This window comes from Dysidea avara, chromosome 7 (assembly GCF_963678975.1).
Source record: "Dysidea avara chromosome 7, odDysAvar1.4, whole genome shotgun sequence".
In the NCBI taxonomy this organism is placed as follows: domain Eukaryota; kingdom Metazoa; phylum Porifera; class Demospongiae; order Dictyoceratida; family Dysideidae; genus Dysidea; species Dysidea avara.
Genome location: NC_089278.1, coordinates 14,866,171 through 14,881,769, shown reverse-complemented (window position 1 = coordinate 14,881,769; position 15,599 = coordinate 14,866,171). Strand labels below are relative to the sequence as shown.

Sequence of the window (15,599 nt, the reverse complement as noted above, 5' to 3'; positions counted from 1 at the left end):
CTTGAGCAATAGTATCCGATTAGTGTCCGTGTTATGAGTGGATTTCTGCATTCCGTAAAATATGAATTATCGAACACCGATACCTATTATCAAGAGTTCATAATATATATACTAAGGAGAGTATCCTACTCTCATATACCCCTGTAGAAAGGCGTATCGTGAAGTTATGACGTAACGACAAGATGTTGTGGTTTGTGACGTACAGGAAGCCGTAAAATGCAAGAATCGTTAGCACACTTTCACACTTGCGACGCTCAAGATAGCCGTATTCGCGAATGGCCTAGTAAGAAACGCCTACGAAGCGGTCTTAACCCATGAAGGAACGATTGTAGTTGGGTGAGAAACGCTTAGAACTGGAGTTAATTTGGTTGCTAGCGACGTTGTTCAATCGATACCATGTTCAACTGATGACATCATTAATTATACAAAGAAAAATGGGCGAACTCAGAAGTGTTATGTCATAACTTCACGATACGCCTTTCTACAGGGGTATATGAGAGTAGGATACTCTTCTTAGTATATATATTATGAACTCTTGCTATTATCGAACGCCCATTAATTTCCGTTAATCAATTATCGAACGTTTTGCACCTTTTCTTCTCTGGTGACCTCAGTGCAACCTACACACTCTTGATTATTATATCAACGTATTATCTGAAGTACCATGATACTGTAACTGAAATATAGTTTTGATACAAGCATTCACTTGTGAGTTACAACGGCGAATCGTTTAGTGTTAAACACGTACAGTAAAAAATCAGCACATTACGAACAATAACACAGTCTTATCATCCTTGCATACAGCAACCCCTTCTGTACAGTCTTCGTGGATACTTTACTCAGAAAAACGATGAACAGTCGGCCAATTCTGCCGCCAAAGTCACCCTCAAGTTGCAGTTCTTTCACGGCAATTTCTGTGTTCTTTTTCTTCATTTCTTCGTCAGTGGTGATGAGTATCAAGACTGTTGTGATGTCCACACATAAACTCTAAAGGATGGAATACTCAGTAAGAATAGGCTACACTATTGGAATTCTCCATATAAACACCTTACGAGTATGCGGAATATAATTGTAAACTTCCAAATACGTTACGTGATTTTTATGTTCGATAATAGGTACCGTTCGATAATCGGTCACTTACGTTACTTCATGAATCCAGTCCTCGATCCAGTCATGCAGGCCATTTTAAACTACTAAGATGTGCAGTCTTAGGATGCTTCAGTGAATGAGTATCCATCAGGAATGACCCTAGCACTGCGCATCTTACTTAATATAGCGATTTCAACCTCACTATCAAAATATAGTCACTCACCACATGATCTATACTATAGTAGAGTACATAAAAGGGATAGGAAACGCAATAACGTGACATCACAAAATATGTACATTTCTATTGGAATTTCATGTATTACATCTCGTTACGCTTGCAGTGCTTGTATCAAAGAGAAACAAATTGTTTTAACGACAGAATTTTGTAACCAACGACTGTGAAACTTCGCTACAGTAAACTCAAGTAAGTAATCGAGGGAACTAGGATGGTACCAACCCTCAAGGAAGTTATATGCAAAATTAAAGGAGATTGAAAGTGAAAAAAAAAACAGCCCAAAAATTACTTTAAACCACTTAAATTTCTTCGTAAATATATTCTATCCTTTTAACTGTGATAAACCTATTCCTTACCATTTAACAGAGAGAACCAGAGGGAATATCAGAGCAAATCAGGAACTGTTGCTCAAAGAAATGACTAAGTATCTTCCATTTTTACCCAAAAGTTTAAACCACCTTGCAGTACAACGCAAGGGTAAAAGACTATGTTAGTGACACGCCTAGCTTACCACAAGATTCGAAAGTGGAACCGGCTATACAAGAAGCGGTATGGACGAGGCATGAAGGTACTATGAGTGAAAGTACGACAGTGTGTAACAATCACGGTTAATGCGATGCACTTTGTTACAAAATCTACGGTCTGAATTCTCTCGCCAAAATCTCTCACAAAGGCCTCAATACTTGCTGTAGTCTGTTGGATTACTATTTACGCTGCTTAGAACACTAATTCCCATGCTTGAGCACAAAACTGTCTTGTCCTTTCAAGTCACGCGTAACGGAAATCAAACCGGAAATCGTTTGCGTTCCTATCCCTTTTATGTACTCTATTATCTATGTCTATACCAAACCCAATCATGAGTTAGAGTGGGGTTCTATGATAATTAAGCTTGCAAAACAGCAAAATTAAGGATTTCTCTACTCAGACCAAACTATATAATTATTATGAAATATTCCCATACAATGGGAGTTCAAGAAAATAATCCCAATTGAAACAATGGCACTGCTCACTGTCATTGTAAGACTTTGTTTCCAGGAAAATAACAATGGAGATAAAGTGGTTCAGGTGCTTTCTTAGCAAAACAGGGATGCTGATTTTAGATTTGGGCATTGAAGCATCTGTAAATGTTTAGATTTATAAAAAGGTCAGTGTTTTAATGCTATTTTTGTATGTGAAAAATTAGATAATGCTTGGAAATGAATGTACACACGTTTCTGTGTTGCTAAACACATAACTGTCTTACTCTTAAGCCCCTCAAAGTATTGTAGCCTCTGTGTTTATGATTATATCCTAAGCTTATATTGTAAAAAGCAGTTCACAATGATTGTGTGCATTCCAGTTCTATATACAGACATTCAGCTTTCTGCTGCATAGCTTTAAACAGGTGAACAAGTAATACAAGTTGTATAATCAAACTTTGGTCATCGTGTAACCTTGGTTCTTGCAATCCCCACATCGGTATGGTGTAGTTGTTATATATAGCTGCCTATGTAGATACATGTATTTTATGGTTATAAATTGCAATGATATACTACTAGAGCATATAGATAGCAGTATTGAGTGCACTTGATAGTGTAGTAAAGATAATTTCATGTGTGCAGTTTTGCCATATCATCCTAAGTCCACTGGTAGGTTTACCAACACATGTTCCGTCATGAGCAAGGTATTTTCTGGTTGTAACTGCTGCTGTATCACCTGTAAATCTTTCCAAATGACAGAATTAAGGCTGCAATGGTAAAATACTTTAATTAGCATTTTGTTGTTGGTAAACATGTGGTAAACATTACATCATTTTCAGCAAACTTTGTATACCATTATGTGTCACGATAATATCTTGATATAAAATTTTCTATTTTTTAATCATGATATAGAAATTTATCACAATACACAATATTATTGATATATTACACATCACTAGATAAAATTGTTTGTATATCATGATATTATTATGACGCATAATAATAATGTACCATGAAACCACCTAACTTCAAAGCCAAATTCCAGGGTACATATCTTATAAACCCTGGCTGGCCATGGTACATTTAAGTTAAACCATGGCTGGCTATGGTACATTTAAAATAAACCATGGCTGGCCATGATACATTTAAATGTACCATGGCCTTGATATATCTGATGAGGTAACGTTGTTTGTTTTTATAAGTATCCTGGCAGTATTCGATTGTGGGAGTTTATTATTACTCACGTGATGAAAACCATGAACCCGATTTTGCATTCTACAGCACTCATACGAAGGCAATTCGACACCCTTACCACCCTATGAGTTGACAAACGGAAGTTTAAGGTGAGAACTAGTGTCATGGTTAATTTACAATCGCGTGTCCGCGTGTTTGATTACGTACCACGCCCACTTTTCGTATATCACGAGGTAACCACTCTACAGTGAAGCTTACCCCTCTGGATGTTTAGAAAACATTGTAAACAGTGGTTAAACAATGTAGCAACTTTGAAACACTTGTTAAATTGCAAAAATGAGTGTTTCCGTGATATTCATAGGATTTTCCCGTTTATGTTAACAAACGTAACTGCAACGTTACTTGCTGCTGACCCATAATCGAATTTTACAAGACTCTCTATATAATAAATCCAGCGGGTTGTCTCGTATTGGCTTGGGTGATTAGTCGCCCACCACAGTAGGCTATTAGCCTACATGGTACATATCAGTTGTATCACGTGCCCTCATGATTTTCCTGATATGTACACCCACGCTCTCGGGCCTAACGGCCCTCGAGCTTGGGTGTACATATCAGGCAAATCACTCGGGTACATGATACAACTATTACTTATGGTATAGCACTTTATACAAAAATTACTGGAAATAATGTTCAAGACGGTATTACAATACTTTTTTTTTATAAAGACTTCCAGTAGGTCGGCGGACTATGTTTTGAGTAGGGATCACCCCTAAAGTGACGTGCGCCGCCTAAAATGCTGCCTTTTAAAATCATATAGAGATATCAAAGTCACCAATAATATTAATTTATCTAACATCAAATACAGCATTAAATAGGAAACACTTACAGGAAGCCAGATATATAATTTTGAAAAAAAATCGCCAAAAATTAAATTTTTGTCTGCCAGCCTACCTAATAATTTTCTTATCAATGCTTTCCTTGAGCAGCATATTTAAATGCCACAAAATTATTTAAAGCACTTATGCTCAGTAGATACCTGTAACTTTACAGCCACACCCATTAAAAGGTCTTGGTTGATTAATAATAATTGATCAACAAGACCACGCCTTTTACAATCTATTTACTTGATCACAATGACCACACTCCCTTATTATGCTAGCACAGGAAATAATGACCACACCCCGAATCCAAAACACTCTAATACAGCAGTCACCCTAATAGAACAGTCACACATGTTTAGTTGTATACACTAAACAAACTAGTATATAGGAATCATAAGTAGTGAAACAAGAGAGGAATGATGGTGTTACAGCATAACTCAGTGGCAACTTTAGCATTGGACAAAACAATTGTTACAACATCGCTTACTTAAGAAAATCCATCCCTCCTGGAAGAACACTGAGCGTGGCGCCTGACCAGACATTGGGTGACCTGCAGATCGAATCCTAGGGTTGGAGGGATTATTTTCCTTTCTTTGGCCCATTTCTGTCTCACAATATTAGCCATGTTAAGAAATGTCAAGGTTGTCAAGGTTAGGTTTGGTAACTCAAAGGCTGCAGCACAAGTTACTGTAAGATCTTCAGTGCTGAAGCAGTTTTATTATGCTGTAATACCATCATTCATCTCTTGTTTTACTACTTTTTATCGCTTGGATCCCTAAATTAATAATTTTAGTTGCATCTAGTTTCATGTTGATTTATAATTTATCGTATCATGATAAAACAGTGTGCATGATTGGCAATATAATTTTTTTTTCTGTATCACATAGCACTAGCTCCTTCTTCACCTGGGTGTACAAACTAAGAGAGGTGGGTAGCTACACCCTGTAGTAACGACATACCATAGTAGTAGAACTGTAGCCTGACACGGGTCTCGGTTCAATTCTCTAAAGTGTTGGAACTTTTTTCATTCAGGACCATTATAGTTTTAATTTTGTGACTGCTATGTGAATAGCAATGACCTTTAATAATTTTGTCAGTGGGTTTGCCCTGGCCAGACCCTTTTCCACAAAGGGCATTATGGCTTTCAACAGAGGACATTATGGCTTTCAGTATAAATCTGGACCAAAGCTTGTAATGATTGCATAATTGCAATTATCAAGGTGGCCTCCCCCACAATTTGAAAAATGTTATGATGCAGTTACTATGGTTATGTCAATCAAATGCTAAAACTGATTGGTCTGTACTGTAAAGAGTCAGCTTGCAAGAATAAAGTTCACCCAGAGAGAAAAGTCTGTTTTTATTATTTTTTGTGTGCTTCAAAATAATTAAACAAGCTGTCTGATTGCTTGGAACTTTAGCACAATTAAACGTGTTCACCTATAGGACAAATCCCTAGGTGAAAGTTATTAGTGGATAGTCTACCCATAAAAGCTTAGGTAGTTGTGAATGAGTCAGAGTATCACTATGGAGTTATAATGCAAAGTCAACAATATCTAGCCAGAATATCACTGGGTACCTTGCAGTATTTGTGGGCTCCTAGTAACACAAACCTGTAATCGAAATACTCTAATAGAACAGTTAATCTTAATAATCACAGTATCACCATGTCACTAACAACATTGCAATTCTTGGCCATTACTTTTGATTTCAGTTGGTGTAATTTCAGTTTAAAGGAAGTGTGATTTGTCAAATGTCTGCCAGGTAAACCACTCACAATGACTAGTTTACTTTTACAGTGAAATTTACATTGTAGGTCAGTTTTGAAGCTTGTATTTGCAAAAGTAAATGGCCACAATGATGATATAAATTTATTATTTATGAAACACTTAATATTAGTCATTGACATACGTGGTTTCAGTTGTTTCTTTCCCGTCCCACTCTGTCACACCCTTTATTAAGGATGATTAAAAAGTGTACCATTTTATTCCTAAGCTATTTTAGCTAATATTTACTATAGTACTAGTCCAAAACAGTCAAGCTGTAAAAAAGGGAAGAAGAAAATGTGCTATATATAAAAGCAAGTATTGTGTCACTTAATTTGTCACAAATTAATTGACATTGCAGTCATTTCTTGGCCACCACCTTTGATATCACATCTTTTTCATGCTAGCCTATTTTTGGAAGGATCACACCCTTTTTGATAGCTTGGCTGTTTCGGATTAGATATTGTTTATTTATTTTTGTATAAGTAAAAGAACTAGATTTTAAGTGACATTTGTACTATTTTGAAATTTATTATTGGATCTCAAAACGTGCTTGTTACATGCATGTATGTGGTTGCTTTTCATCGGTAACGCATTACATAATAATTATTACTTTTGTGGTAACTATTAATATAGCGAAATACGCTATAAAAACAGGTAATATAACTCAAGTTACTTTACTTACAAATGTAACGTGTTACCTAAGTAATATAGTTACTGTAACAAGTCTAATGAAGCTACTAATCTCGTTAGTTATCCTCTGAGTAACGCCTAGCCACAACGAAGTAACGAAGCCTACTGAATGAAGCTTATTCACCAGCTTCTTACTTATAACCAAGATTTGCATATTGTCCAACAACACAATCATGTCACGTGATAAGGTGGTAGTTTCACATGTGACAGCTTAAGGCTGTGGACACAAAGTAATATAATATGTAATATTATTATAATTACTTTATTTTATGAGTAATATGTAACTGTAACTAAATAGTTTAGTTGCAAGTAATATGTAATATGTAACTAGTTACTTTTAAAAAGTAACTTGCCCAACACTGCTTTTCACATTACGTTACTGAATGCTTTTACTGATATGTGCAAACCAAGTGGTAGCATACTAACAAATTGTACTATCACCGACTGCTCTTCTATTAGAGTATCTTGATCGTGTGTGACTCTCACATATCTTTGGTACATAGCCTATTTTATTTGAGTATATATTTTTGTAGTACTCTAATAGAGCGCACATTTTCTGAGCATTTATAACAGAATGCACATGTATATATAGAATGTTCTAGAACAATCATTGATAGATCATAAAAGTTTACCATTCTGATATAGTAAACTTGAACTTTCATTTTGAGATGTGTAACTGACAGCAGAGTGGTAAAGGGGTGTATAGGTGTGGAGGTCCCTGGTTCAAACCATAAACAATTTTTTCAATATTTTTTTTGTGCACTTTTTCTTTTTACTTCTCAGTGACAGTTCTATTAGAGTATCACAATTGCATGTGTTTCACATGTTTGGTTTTGATTTATATCTCTTTAGCTAATACTCTCAGTACTTTCAAATCATGAAAGTTCCGCACTACAATAGTCAGCTTATCTGAATACCAATTTTCTGTCAGTAGTTTACCCTACAGGCATGACAAACTTGCGATTTTTGTAAATTGCTCATAACTTTGCAGCATTTCTACCAATCTGTACATAAATTGGAAGATAAATGCACTATGACATGTTCTTTATACTCTCTAAATTTGAAAAGAATCCTATAAGCATTGTGTGAGTTATAGCAATATTTGTAAGTGATGTGAAAAGAGCATTAACAGAAGGTAAAAAAGAAAAATGTATATAAGATGAACTTTGAAGGCACATATCTTAGGACCGATTAAGCTCAGATTTGGTATGGACCCCAAGGGATGTTTCACAGAAAAAGTGGGCTGTGGCTGTCAATCTTTCCTTGGCTGCACAACGCGCTATTGTGTGTTGTGATTTGTCATCATGACATGTATGTTGTGTTAGAACAGATGAGTTTTTTTGAAAATAAATTTATTATTCTTTAGTGTGTGTCTGTGCTGTGTGTCACTCAGTAATAGTACCATATTCAACTGATCTTTTCACACTGTTTTGCTAAGGTGGGTGATGTCATATATCACTTTAGTATAGGACAGTCACTCTGTCTAGCCAGATATACAATGCATAAACTAGCTGTAGTTACTTCAGTGAGTAAAATGTGATGTAGAAGTTGAAAGTGTGCACCTTGCACAATGTGGCAAATATCACTGCTAAAGGTAGCCAGCATGTGTGTGAGAAACGAAAGCCGTTATTGACTATTGTCCATACAGGCAAGTCAGCTTTGTTATGAGGTGGTTTCTTCAAAATGTGGGCTTGGCAAGCACACAAATGTTGTCAATATCTATCTTGTTATGATAGCATTATTGTAGTAACACTACATGTTGCGTGTGTTTTGTGGGGGAGAAGTCTAAAATTGCCACTCAATACTATTATGACAGCTCTGCACACATTGGTGGATTGCTTTCTGTATGTCACGTACATAAATTGTAATTCAAAAATGATAGACTGACAAATTGCTGACAATTCTCCCACAAGTATTTTGCATTGTGAGTACATTATCCTGAGAATCCCAACAATAGCATGTGTTAGGTGATGAATGACAGTAAGAGTACTACATGTACTCTATATACACATCACATTTCAAATAGTCCGTCACGTATGAATACTGGCCATACAGTGTAAATGGCACACTTGAATAAGCATTGTAATTATTATTCTAAGAAATTAGTTACCTTTAGGCTATTGTCACTAATAAAAACAGTAGGCAGAAAACTAAAGTTGTTCAACATTGTGTATCTGAGCCTATACCTCTTTCATCTGTTCCTTCTGTTTAATGCACACCATGTCTAGAGCTACTATGCATGAATGTAGTTCTTCTTTTGATACACACAACAGGAAATTTGACAGAAGAAAAAGTTGATGATCACACTTTATCTGCTTTGGCAAATTGAATATTGATGAAACTACAAGAAATGATGGGTCTAAACACGTACTTTTAAAGGCGCTTACGGACATTTGATGATTTAAAAGTTGACGAATTTATCTGATTCATCAAATTCATCAACTTTTTGTTTCTTCACAATTTCCTGTTGTACAGTATACCATATAGCCTAAATATTTTGAGGGGGGAAATTTTTGCTGATTTTGCAGTTTTGGGTGTTCTCAGCGAAAATTTTACCCTCAAAATATTTAGACCTCCATATAGTCTAATACATTTTGGAAGTGTTTGCAAATCCGCAAAAATTTTATTTTTAGCAACATTGCTCAACCTCGAAATATTTGCCCCTTGAAATATTTAGGCTATACGTTATGGAATTGTCACTGCACTTAAGAGCTGTTTGTACTATAAACGCTAGTAGCCACACTGACTATATAGGTACGTAATATAGTATTATCAAGAGTTAATAATACCTCTATTATTAACTCTTGATATTATGGATATCCTAAGCCATCAAATACTTGTATAGTAACAGTGTATATACATGTACTCTTAATATTAAGAGTACATGTAGTTTTGTTAACAGTACGTCATTGAGATGTTAAGAGTACATGTAGTGTTAAGAGCACATGTACTCTTAATGATAATTAGAGTACATGTGCTCTTAATTAGTAAGACTATATTATAGCATTTCAAGGGGGAATATTTTCGAGGTTGAGCAATGTAACTAAAAAATAAAACTTTTGTGGATTGCAAACAATCCCAATCCCAAATATATTAGCTAAATATTTCAAGGATAAAATTTTTACTGTTAACCCTCAAAACCTCGAAATCAGTAAAATTTTCTCTCAAAATATTTAGGCTACACAGTATATGAGAGTATACATCTACCTGATATACATTTACTCTTAATCATTTAGTGTGGTTGTATGTCTGCATTTTTCTGTAAAATATCAATTGAAAACCAGCTTGACAGTATTGGTTAGGCTTAAAAATTTTTAACTGAATTTTTTGCTGACTAACTCAACTGTCATTAATGCTAGAGGCTTGATTTCTTAGGTGTGAAAATGCCTTTTTTCCTACCGCAGCATGGTAGTCCTCTTTTGTGTCCTATTACTTTTCATGTGGGTATATTATCTTCTTTTGCTGGCTGTTTGAAATGGGTATATAGTTCACACCGTACCACTGCTGTTAATTGTAGCACTATGTAGTATTCCATGTGAGCACGTAATTAACAGAACTTTTTTTATGGGTACCCGTAATGTTGCTGTTGTCTCAAAAGTACTAGTGCTGTTCACTTTCACTGAATAACCAATTAATCGATCAGAGATTTCCAAAACTTCAATAACCGGTGATAAATATTAAATAACCAGTAATCGGCTCTCACTCAAATACACACTAATGTACGTTTATCTAGCTTTTAAGTGGTAAACTGTACCAATCACTGTAATTTGGTGACTGGGTCTTGGTATGATGCATTTTGTTATGTATCAATAGTCACCTACTTAAATCAATAAGAATTTAATGTCAATCATAAAAAGATATTTACTGCTAGTGGAATTTAATTATACCAATCAACTAATTATTGTCAATTATTGATGACCAATTAACCAGTGATTAAAATTTTGTAGGTGCACAGCTCTAAAAAGTACATGAAAATATTTGGAACAAAGCTACATATTAATATTAAAGCATAATGGTTACATCATTTTTCAGTCATATAACATATATAAGTGTGTACATGAAACCGAACGACTCTGGCTACTGACCACCGGATAAATAAAATATGGAAAATACTTAACAGTGGCATGATAAGCCACACTGAATACAGATAGGTTGTGAGTACCCTATTGTGAACAAGTAAGACGAAAGAGGAATCACTCACAAGAAAATATTTATGTGTTCTCAGAATCTCATACATAGTGTTGTGTGCTCAAGTCAGGAGCAAACACATGACACACATGCCTACAAAGAGTCCCTTGAGGAAAGTGATAAAAGTAACATGAATCCCCTCAATGTGTGGTGCTTGCTACATTAGAATCACAAGAATGTAATTAGCAGAAATTTTATTTCGTAGCACTTGTTATGCCTCTATTTTTCAGTAATATAACAAGAGAGTAACATGTATGATAAATGAACCAAAACCATTTCATGTACTACACAACTGTTTGCTAATTGTCAACTAACGAAGCTAGCTAGCTTGTACCGTAATTCAGCAGAAAAAAGTTTGATGAATCCCAACTTATTAGTTTTGATGTTTTAAATGTTGACAATTTAAATGTTGACAAATCATATATTGGTAAATGCTTCACTTAACACCTGACCACACAGACACAGACACACACACACACACACACACACACACACACACACACACACACACACACACACACACACACACACACACACACACACACACACACACACACACACACACACACACACACACACACAGAGCACAACAAATAGTGTTAAAGGTGTTTTTTTTCATGTAAAGGCTGGTGAATTCACCAATTCATCAATGTTTCTATGGTATCATGTGACATGGTACACTAACCAGGTGATATAATAAAAGGTCAAAGAGGGATACTTATAATCTTCAATTGATAACTGGTATATTCAATAGGCCTAGTAGTATATGTTTACCAGTTGCTATAATGCTTCACACTTTATTTGGTAATATTTATTTTGTTGTTTATTTACTGAGCTGACAAGCCACAAAACTTCCACATTAAAATATTTTTTAATATCAGACCATGTTAGCTATATGTGTTTGATATCACAGCCTGTTAGAATTTGTAATAGCAACAGAAGCACCCACTATATCCTGTTTGGAATACCACTACAACCACTACAAAGAAAAGCGCATGCTGTAATATATAACCTGTAAAGTAAATGTGTTGTCTTGCAGAACTAGACCTTACAAGAGCTGGTGTTCTTATACCTATAGCAAGCTTCAGGTTTTAACTTTCAACGTGTCGTGTTTTGGATTTGTTATTTACCCATCTCAGGCTGTAGTGATAAAAAGTTATTTATCCATCTCAGCTGTAGTGATATACTACTGGGAATGTTGTTAAAAGTTTATTCAAACTGTGTAGAATGTTTGTGTACAAACTAATAATTGAATTTTACAAGTCAATAAATTAGACTAGTCCTTTGTTATGACTTCTTAGAGAAGGGAGCCAAGCTGACCAACCAAGACGCTATTAAATGTTGTTGTTTATAAATTGATTTGGCGCATTAAGTTTGTTTGCTACCAGTATATGGTTGCCTGATAATTGTCAACTGTCCTTAAAGTTTTTTTCGCTGTCAATATATACATGCTGCAGACCTATGACCTTTTCTAATAGATTCCACAGTATTAATTGTTAGAAGAGGTCAAAGGTGTATATATTAGTAGTGTAGAGTGCTGTCAGAGCTGTTACCCAGGTTAAAATATTTTGTACTGCTTGAAGTAATTTGATCATATTTTGTAAATGATATCAATTACACATGATAGGTTTGGTATCTGATAAATAAATAATATCACTCTGGTACATGATAAAGGTTTGACCACTGCCTGCTATATTTGTCAAGTTGGAGTGAAATCTGCTAACATGTGCACATTGCACACCTTTCAAGGAAAAAATTTTAAGGAAAATCTTTGTGAGGTGATGTAATATTATAATTGCTGTTACTACATTGACAATTTTTTTAAAAGAAAAGGCTAGTTGATCACTTTTCATAACTCTATGATGTGCATTAAGTGTTGTGCTAGGTGTTTAGGCTTGTTTGAAGGCTAGGAAAGCAATGTGTTGTACTGAGCTGTTATGGCCCTGGGATACATTTGACGTAGATATACAATCCTTCCTTTAGAATATTTGGCATCAATCTTAGGTATCAATGTTAAATTGGTTCAATACTTCTTTGTGATCACAAGATGGATGATAATGTGTGACCAACCTCTGATGAAAATGAAATTTTCCCATCGGTGTCCCAAAACTGAACAGTGAAACCTTACTCAGTGGCTGCCTCTTTAATAAGACCATGACCATGCCCAACAAAGCAATCCTGCACGATTCAATGTCAAAAAGATGTTTTTCTTGTGAGCTTAGATTTCTTGCAAATATTTCTTGATCTCCTTAATGAACTGTACAACTTGTTATTAAGGCCACAAGTATTGTTAGGTTTCACTATAATATCCAAGTGAACACCTAGCTGGCCATGATAACTACTACTTCAACATAATATAAACATGTCCTCCCTGAGTTAGCGGCTAGTTGAAATCACTTAATCATTACAGTAAATTTCATATTACCATTAAAAGTCATAACCATCCTGAAACCTCGATGGAGTGTATGATTATAAGGATTAGCTGTTACTGCAGTCATACCTGGTCCACACCCTTGTGTTGTTATATCACAAAATATGTCTTTGTATTAAGCCATATCTATTCCAGATTTGTTGGATTTCTGTTGGTTTGTTGATCTTGATCAATTTCCTTTGTACCAATATAATTTTTAAAAGCATTTTTATTCCAAGAACTAGTGGTCCAGTGAAACATATAGAGTAGTAATTGCTAGTTTTGTGTTAGTCAGACATAACAGATACACAAGATGATAATCTGGTACACAATAAGTTGAGAGATAATAAAGAATAAAGCAGGCTCTTGTGATCTGAGTATTGATTGTCTAAGACTTCCTACAAACTTGAAATGATATAATAATGCACATGGTGTATTATACTGGTTACTGGTTTCATGTATATTTTGTGTAGGTATCCTTGCTGTTATGTCATTGCAGCTTACAATTGAGTTTAGTGGTGGAGCAGAACTGCTGTTTGACAAAGTAAAGAAACACGATGTCACCTTGCCTGTAGGGGATTCCCCATGGAACCTGGGTAAACTCATTAGCTGGATTTGCAGTAATCTACTAAAGGAACGGCCAGAGCTGTTCGTGCAAGGGGACAGTGTGCGGCCTGGCATCTTGGTGCTAGTTAACCAGACGGACTGGGCACTGTTAGGAGAAACTGACTATGTCTTACAAGATAATGACATTGTAGTGTTTATATCTACATTACATGGCGGTTGATAATGTGCTCCTATATAGTATAGGGATGAGCCTCTGTGTGTCCCATCTGTCTAGATTGTCTGACTTAATCAGACTAATCTGGTATTTTTAAATTTAACAGAAGAATTGAATTACACTGTATGCCTTGTAGTCATAGTCACATGTTATGTTAAAAGTGACAGTAGCATGTAGTGGATACCAGTGTAGTCACTGTAGTGATATAAATGATATCATGAGCTGTTTACATTACTACATGTGCATGTGGGTTAGTGGTAAATTCATACATAATATGACAATAATATCTCTGACATGTTATAAGATGAGTTTCATGTCATGGGTACACATATCTAATGACAGAACAGCAATGGGAGTGACAACTAGTTTTCTGTGGCAAATCAGTTACTTACATTCCAACTAATGTGTAACAGCTAGTTTAGTGCATGGTTGTTGTGCTTTTCTGGTATCACCAGACATGTTGAATAAGATGTTGATGATATTGTAGGTGGTTAACTTCAAAAATTTATTTTTATAAGGTTGTGAAATGGCAAATGTTTACAGCATTGCGTTTCATCCTCTGAGACTCCTATAACTACTTGGTTGGCAAGGAGTTTTTTCAGGCTACAGGTGTTGAAGTCCCACTGGCACTGCATTCAGTTACCTGAATTCATCTATAGTGACAATGCAGCATAACCCATGGCTACAGGTTATTGTAATAAACTGTCCCATCATATAAACCTGCAGTTGTGATAAACATGATAAATGTAATATCAGTGTTGATAGTATACGCTAATCAATCAGGACAATATGTTATAACACAGATAACTTGCAGTAACTAATTTTGTTATATAAAATATATCACAAGGATCAATATTGTATACAACTCTCTTTCATTAGAAGCCAACAATATACTCATTAGTATAACAAATATTATGAGCTAATGTAAGTTTATGATAATCACCAGTGATGGATATAATTATAGGACTTACTTGGCTGACATGCACATAATTATATTAGCAATCTTTACTGAAATATTAGTAACGTAGCCAGAGGCTCAACATAGTCACAATGTTAGGTGATGAAAGCAACAGTTGTAGTACAGGATATCAGTTCTCATGGGTAATTGGAAACAGTGGAAATGGAATACGGAAATAGTCAAATCGTCATATAAATGTACCCTAAAGTGAAACCCTTGTTTAGTGGCCACCTCTTAAAACCACCTTCTTATAAAGACCACATTGTAATTAGATCTCAAAGATGGCTAAGGACCACTTTGTGGTCACCTTTGATAACTAAGACCACGTGTACCCTCACTACATGGTAATATTTGGTAAGCTTCAAACATGTATTTCATGATTCAAATCAATGTCATCTCTTTATCCACAAGTCATATACCACCATCACTTAGTTTGTACCAGCATAGA

The 15,599-nt window shown here is 35.2% G+C and overlaps 1 long non-coding RNA gene across 1 annotated transcript; it reads right to left on the bottom strand.

The window, feature by feature from the left end:
- Window positions 1–659: 659 nt before the first annotated feature.
- Window positions 660–4,556, bottom strand: LOC136260134 (uncharacterized). Its single transcript, XR_010703436.1, has 3 exons — window positions 4,429–4,556; window positions 2,758–3,050; window positions 660–987 (listed from the first exon to the last, which is right to left on the bottom strand). It is a non-coding gene; the product is annotated as an uncharacterized lncRNA (long non-coding RNA).
- Window positions 4,557–15,599: the final 11,043 nt, after the last annotated feature.